This window comes from Lethenteron reissneri, unplaced genomic scaffold (genome assembly GCF_015708825.2).
Source record: "Lethenteron reissneri isolate LAM-NWPU_2019-01 unplaced genomic scaffold, ASM1570882v1 scaffold_1630, whole genome shotgun sequence".
Taxonomy (NCBI): Eukaryota; Metazoa; Chordata; class Hyperoartia; order Petromyzontiformes; family Petromyzontidae; genus Lethenteron; species Lethenteron reissneri.
Genome location: NW_026891367.1, coordinates 1276411 through 1285456, shown reverse-complemented (window position 1 = coordinate 1285456; position 9046 = coordinate 1276411).

Genomic DNA, 9046 nt, shown 5'->3' with positions numbered 1-9046 from the left:
ACACAGCAGGGTGCACAACTCCAAGGGTTTGTTAAAGCTGTTGCAATATTACACAGCAGGGTACACAACTCCCAGGGTTTGTTAAAGCTGTTGCAATATTACACAGCAGGGTGCACAACTCCCAGGGTTTGTTAAAGCTGTTGCAATATCACACAGCAGGGCGCACAACTCCCAGGGTTTGTTGAAGCTGTTGCAATATTACACAGCAGGGTGCACAACTCCCAGGGTTTGTTAAAGCTGTTGCAATATCACACAGGAGGGTGCACAACTCCCAGGGTTTGTTAAAGCTGTTGCAATATCACACAGCAGGGTACACAACTCCCAGGGTTTGTTAAAGCTGTTGCAATATTACACAGCAGGGTGCACAACTCCCAGGGTTTGTTAAAGCTGTTGCAATATTACACAGCAGGGTACACAACTCCCAGGGTTTGTTAAAGCTGTTGCAATATTACACAGCAGGGTGCACAACTCCCAGGGTTTGTTAAAGCTGTTGCAATATTACACAGCAGGGTGCACAACTCCCAGGGTTTGTTAAAGCTGTTGCAATATTACACAGCAGGGTGCACAACTCCCAGGGTTTGTTGAAGCTGTTGCAATATTACACAGCAGGGTGCACAACTCCCAGGGTTTGTTAAAGCTGTTGCAATATTACACAGGAGGGTGCACAACTCCCAGGGTTTGTTGAAGCTGTTGCAATATCACACAGCAGGGTGCACGACTCCCAGGGTTTGTTAAAGCTGTTGCAATATCACACAGCAGGGTGCACAACTCCCAGGGTTTGTTAAAGCTGTTGCAATATTACACAGCAGGGTACACAACTCCCAGGGTTTGTTGAAGCTGTTGCAATATCACACAGCAGGGTGCACAACTCCCAGGGTTTGTTAAAGCTGTTGCAATAACACACAGCAGGGTGCACAACTCCCAGGGTTTGTTAAAGCTGTTGCAATATCACACAGCAGGGTGCACGACTCCCAGGGTTTGTTAAAGCTGTTGCAATATCACACAGCAGGGTGCACAACTCCCAGGGTTTGTTAAAGCTGTTGCAATATTACACACAGCAGGGTGCACAACTCCCAGGGTTTGTTAAAGCTGTTGCAATATTACACAGCAGGGTGCACAACTCCCAGGGTTTGTTAAAGCTGTTGCAATAATACACAGCAGGGTGCACAACTCCCAGGGTTTGTTAAAGCTGTTGCAATAACACACAGCAGGGTGCACAACTCCCAGGGTTTGTTAAAGCTGTTGCAATATTACACAGCAGGGTGCACAACTCCCAGGGTTTGTTAAAGCTGTTGCAATAATACACAGCAGGGTGCACAACTCCCAGGGTTTGTTAAAGCTGTTGCAATAACACACAGCAGGGTGCACAACTCCCAGGGTTTTTTAAAGCTGTTGCAATATCACACAGCAGGGCGCACAACTCCCAGGGTTTGTTAAAGCTGTTGCAATATCACACAGCAGGGTGCACAACTCCCAGGGTTTGTTAAAGCTGTTGCAATATTACACAGCAGGGTGCACAACTCCCAGGGTTTGTTAAAGCTGTTGCAATATTACACAGCAGGGTGCACAACTCCCAGGGTTTTTTAAAGCTGTTGCAATATTACACAGCAGGGTGCACAACTCCCAGGGTTTGTTAAAGCTGTTGCAATATTACACAGCAGGGTGCACAACTCCCAGGGTTTGTTAAAGCTGTTGCAATATCACACAGCAGGGTGCACAACTCCCAGGGTTTGTTAAAGCTGTTGCAATATTACACAGCAGGGTGCACAACTCCCAGGGTTTTTTAAAGCTGTTGCAATATCACACAGCAGGGCGCACAACTCCCAGGGTTTGTTAAAGCTGTTGCAATATTACACAGCAGGGTGCACAACTCCCAGGGTTTGTTAAAGCTGTTGCAATATTACACAGCAGGGTGCACAACTCCCAGGGTTTGTTAAAGCTGTTGCAATATCACACAGGAGGGTGCACAACTCCCAGGGTTTGTTAAAGCTGTTGCAATATCACACAGCAGGGTGCACAACTCCCAGGGTTTGTTAAAGCTGTTGCAATATTACACAGCAGGGTGCACAACTCCCAGGGTTTGTTAAAGCTGTTGCAATATTACACAGCAGGGTGCACAACTCCCAGGGTTTTGTTAAAGCTGTTGCAATATTACACAGCAGGGTGCACAACTCCCAGGGTTTGTTAAAGCTGTTGCAATATTACACAGCAGGGTGCACAACTCCCAGGGTTTGTTAAAGCTGTTGCAATATCACACAGCAGGGTGCACAACTCCCAGGGTTTGTTAAAGCTGTTGCAATAACACACAGCAGAGTGCACAACTCCCAGGGTTTGTTAAAGCTGTTGCAATATTACACAGCAGGGTGCACAACTCCCAGGGTTTGTTAAAGCTGTTGCAATATTACACAGCAGGGTGCACAACTCCCAGGGTTTGTTAAAGCTGTTGCAATATCACACAGCAGGGTGCACAACTCCCAGGGTTTGTTAAAGCTGTTGCAATATTACACAGCAGGGTGCACAACTCCCAGGGTTTGTTAAAGCTGTTGCAATATTACACAGCAGGGTGCACAACTCCCAGGGTTTGTTAAAGCTGTTGCAATATTACACAGCAGGGTGCACAACTCCCAGGGTTTGTTAAAGCTGTTGCAATATTACACAGCAGGGTACACAACTCCCAGGGTTTGTTAAAGCTGTTGCAATATCACACAGCAGGGTGCACAACTCCCAGGGTTTGTTAAAGCTGTTGCAATAACACACAGCAGAGTGCACAACTCCCAGGGTTTGTTAAAGCTGTTGCAATATTACACAGCAGGGTGCACAACTCCCAGGGTTTGTTAAAGCTGTTGCAATATTACACAGCAGGGTGCACAACTCCCAGGGTTTGTTAAAGCTGTTGCAATAACACACAGCAGAGTGCACAACTCCCAGGGTTTGTTAAAGCTGTTGCAATATTACACAGCAGGGTGCACAACTCCCAGGGTTTGTTGAAGCTGTTGCAATATTACACAGCAGGGTGCACAACTCCCAGGGTTTGTTAAAGCTGTTGCAATATTACACAGCAGGGTGCACAACTCCCAGGGTTTGTTAAAGCTGTTGCAATATTACACAGCAGGGTGCACAACTCCCAGGGTTTGTTAAAGCTGTTGCAATATTACACAGCAGCAGGGTGCACAACTCCCAGGGTTTGTTAAAGCTGTTGCAATATTACACAGCAGGGTGCACAACTCCCAGGGTTTGTTAAAGCTGTTGCAATATTACACAGCAGGGTGCACAACTCCCAGGGTTTGTTAAAGCTGTTGCAATATTACACAGCAGCAGGGTGCACAACTCCCAGGGTTTGTTAAAGCTGTTGCAATATCACACAGCAGGGTGCACAACTCCCAGGGTTTGTTGAAGCTGTTGCAATATTACACAGCAGGGTGCACAACTCCCAGGGTTTGTTAAAGCTGTTGCAATATTACACAGCAGGGTACACAACTCCCAGGAGCTAGGCGGTTCCTACTCTGAGTCCGGGTCCCTGACCAGCTCGCTCCGGTCTCTCTCTCTCGTGTCGGATCGGGGACTTTGCCGACTCCACCGAGCGGAGAGAGAAGCACCTCTACGGCTGCTACCACCGGCTTCTCCCCAGACTCACTCTTCTGCCGACTCCACCGACACACACACACACGCCCAGACACACACAGACACACACAGACACACACCCAGAGACACAGACACACACCCAGACACACACACAGACACACACAGACACACACACAGACACACACAGACACACACACAGACACACACAGACACACACACAGACACACACAGACACACACACAGACACACACACAGACACACACCTCTACGGCTACCACCGGCTTCTCCCCAGACTCACTCTTCTGCCGACTCCACCGACACACACACACACGCCCAGACACACACAGACACACACAGACACACACCCAGAGACACAGACACACACCCAGACACACACACAGACACACACAGACACACACACAGACACACACACAGACACACACAGACACACACCCAGACACACACACAGACACACACCCAGACACACACACAGACACACACACAGACACACACACCTCTACGGCTACCACCGGCTTCTCCCCAGACTCACTCTTCTGCCGACTCCACCAACACACAGACACACACCCAGACACACACAGACACACACACAGAGACACAGACACACACACAGACACACACACAGACACACACCTCTACGGCTACCACCGGCTTCTCCCCAGACTCACTCTTCTGCCGACTCCACCGACACACACACACACACCCAGACACACCCAGACACACACACAGACACACACAGACACACACCCAGACACACACACAGACACACACACCTCTACGGCTGCTACCACCGGCTTCTCCCCAGACTCACTCTTCTGCCGACTCCACCGACACACAGACACACACCCAGACACACACAGACACACACACAGAGACACAGACACACACACAGACACACACACAGACACACACCTCTACGGCTACCACCGGCTTCTCCCCAGACTCACTCTTCTGCCGACTCCACCGACACACACACCCAGACACACACAGACACACACCCAGAGACACACACAGACACACACCCAGACACACACACCCAGACACACACAGACACACACCCAGACACACACACAGACACACACCCAGACACACACCCAGAGACACAGACACACACCCAGACACACACCCAGACACACACACAGACACACACACAGACACACACCCAGAGACACAGACACACACCCAGACACACACCCAGACACACACCCAGAGACACACACAGACACACACACAGACACACACACAGACACACACACCTCTACGGCTACCACCGGCTTCTCCCCAGACTCACTCTTCTGCCGACTCCACCGACACACAGACACACACCCAGACACACACAGACACACACACAGAGACACAGACACACACACAGACACACACGCAGACACACACCTCTACGGCTACCACCAGCTTCTCCCCAGACTCACTCTTCTGCCGACTCCACCGACACACACACACACACCCAGACACACACAGACACACACCCAGAGACACACACAGACACACACCCAGACACACACACACAGACACACACAGACACACACCCAGACACACACACAGACACACACACAGACACACACCCAGACACACACCCAGAGACACAGACACACACCCAGACACACACCCAGACACACACACAGACACACACACAGACACACACCCAGAGACACAGACACACACCCAGACACACACCCAGACACACACCCAGAGACACACACAGACACACACACAGACACACACCCAGACTCACACACAGACACACACCCAAACACACACACAGACACACACCCAGACACACACCCAGAGACACAGACACACACCCCAGACACACACCCAGACACACACACAGACACACACAGCAACACAGACACACACAGACACACACAGACACACAGACACACACACAGACACACACAGATACACACCCAGACATACACCCAGACACACACCCAGACACACACACAGACACACAGACACACACCCAGACACACACAGACACACACCCAGACACAGACACACAGACACACACACAGACACACACCCAGACATACACCCAGACACACACCCAGAGACACAGACACACACCCAGACACACACCCAGACACACACCCAGAGACACAGACACACACCCAGACACACACCCAGACACACACACAGACACACACAGCAACACAGACACACACCCAGAGACACAGACACACACCCAGACACACACCCAGACACACACACAGACACACACAGACACACACACAGACACACACACAGACACACACACAGACACACACCCAGACACACACCCAGAGACACAGACACACACCCAGACACACACCCAGACACACACCCAGACACACACAGCAACACAGACACACACAGACACACACACAGACACACACAGATACACACCCAGACATACACCCAGACACACACCCAGACACACACACAGACACACAGACACACACCTAGACACACACACAGACACACACCCAGACACACACACAGACACACACAGACACACACACAGACACACACCCAGACACACACCCAGACACACACAGCAACACAGACACACACACAGACACACACCCACACACACACAGACACACAGACACACACCCAGACACACACACAGACACACCCAGACACACACACAGACACACACAGACACACACCCAGACACACACCCAGACACACACCCAGAGACACAGACACACACCCAGACACACACCCAGACACACACCCAGACACACACACAGACACACACCCAGACACACACCCAGACACACACAGCAACACAGACACACCCAGACACACACACAGACACACACAGACACACACACAGACACACACAGACACACACCCAGACACACACCCAGAGACACAGACACACACCCAGACACACACCCAGACACACACCCAGACACACACCCAGAGACACAGACACACACCCAGACACACACCCAGACACACACAGCAACACAGACACACACACAGACACACACACAGACACACACCCAGACACACACACAGACACACACCCAGACACACACACAGACACACACAGACACACACACAGACACACACACAGACACACACCCAGAGACACAGACATACACCCAGACACACACCCAGACACACACCCAGAGACACAGACACACACCCAGACACACACACAGACACACACCTAGACACACACACAGACACACACAGACACACACACAGACACACACAGCAACACAGACACACACACAGACACACACACAGACACACACCCAGAGACACAGACACACACCCAGACACACACCCAGACACACACCCAGAGACACACACAGACACACACACAGACACACACCCAGACACACACCCAGACACACACAGCAACACAGACACACACAGACACGCACCTCTACGGCTACCACCGGCTTCTCCCCAGACTCACCACTCGATCACTCTCTCTACCCCTGGTTCCCTCTTCATCCTGCTGACTCTACCCGTCCCCACAGTGACCCCGCTCTCGTCACGGGGTCTCCCTTAAGTACCCCGGGAGACGTGACGTCATCGCACTGAACGGCACACCTGACGTCACGTCCCCATTTTACTCCTCTACATATAGATATAAAAAAGGGAAATTTGTGATTGTGTATGTTCGAAATGTTTAGCATACTTCCCGACATGCAACAAACTTGAAATTTGGCACGTGGGTAGCTTCCAGACTGTACACGATGCAAAAAGTATAAACATAGACTTTTGTATTTTGGGGGGGGGGGGGGAGGGATGACAATTTTACTGCACTTGAAAATTTCAACCAACGCTGCTGCTAAATGCAACGAGACCGCACGAGGTCACTATTAGTTATCGATTTAAAGCTTCTTTCGTGACTGCAGGGATCCATCTTCTTGGTTCTTTCGGTAAAGTCACCACGTAGAAGGGAAGTAATGAAATAATAAAAATAAAACAATAATAAAATAAAATAATTCTCACGACGTTTCGGCTACAACGCAAGCAGCCGTCTTCAGGTGAAGAATGAAGACGGTAGCCGTAACGTCGTGAGAATTATTTTATTTTATTGTGTTTTATTTTTATTATTTTATTACTTCCCTTCTACGTGACTTTACCGAAAGAACCAAGAAGATCACCATTAGTTATTTCATGATGTATTACCGGTTACCTGCAATGTCCCATTACATCAGTACGGGTCGATAAGGCGGACCTACGCGAACACCCAAATGTCTACTCCCGATTGACCTACTTGTGATACGCATATTCTTAGGTTTTTTCGGTAAAGTCACTGTGTAGGTACAAAATTAAAATTAAAAAAAGTAAAATAAAATAAAAACACGACGTTTCGGAGGCAACACAAGCTTCCGTCTTCAGGTGGAACCGTCACAGCCACGACAGCCGTATCAAGTACATGAGAGATTGCAAGAGCTACCACTCCGTGTATATAATTTTAATGTTTTACCTACGTGACTTTACCGAAAAAACCTAAGAGTATGAATCCTTGCAGTCACGAAAGCTTCAAACCCTGAATGATTAACAACATTTCAGCTGGCCGCTAAGTGTCAGTCTTTCGGTAAAGTCACCATGTAGGTAAAAAATGAAATGAAAATTAATGAAAAAAGAAAAAATCACGACGTTTCGGAGGCAACACAAGCTTCCGTCTTCAGGAGGTACCGTCACAGCCACGACAGCCGCATCAAGTAAATGAGAGATTGCAAGAGCTACCACTCCGTTTATATAATGGTTGGAGAGGCGGTAAGGGCCAAGTACGGCACACTTTTTATTCACACGGTACGGTGAGGCTTAAGAGGGTGAGCCTTTGTTATGGAGAGGTACGGTTTGTGACTAAGCCTGGCCTACGTAACAATAGTGTGAAAAAAGAAACAAACTAAAACATGGTAAACCTGTAATAGTTGTCCGTCAAATAAGATTGGCCAAATAAGTGTAGTTAAATCTTTTTTGCACGGTTGATCACATCTTTCCAATGATAACTCAGTTTGTAACCATCATCACGGTTGAAATTATGTTCGTATATTGTGACTCGCCTTGACCTCCTCTCCTTGACTCACGGCTCGATGGTTGCGGCGTCGCGAGGCCTCGTGCCCTCTGCGCGTGGCGGGCCGGGAGCTGTCTCGGGTGACGATCTCTGTTCGCAAGCGCAAGAAGAGGTTTCACACTATACACGTAGCAGGCTTTCGCGACCAATGTTTTTCACAATCAACGTTTTTGGGTTTAGATGGCCGCGTTATTTATAAATGTGTCGTAACCCTCCACCACCCGACACGGCCAATCGGTTAAAAAAGTGTCACGTTGACAAAAGACAAAATAGTTCGCTGCTTTAGCCCATCAACACCGGTGTGTGTTGAAGCGTGAAACCACAACGTTTACAATTTGAGTAGTACGACGTTTCGCTGGTACTCAAATTGTAAATGTTGTGGCTTCAACACAC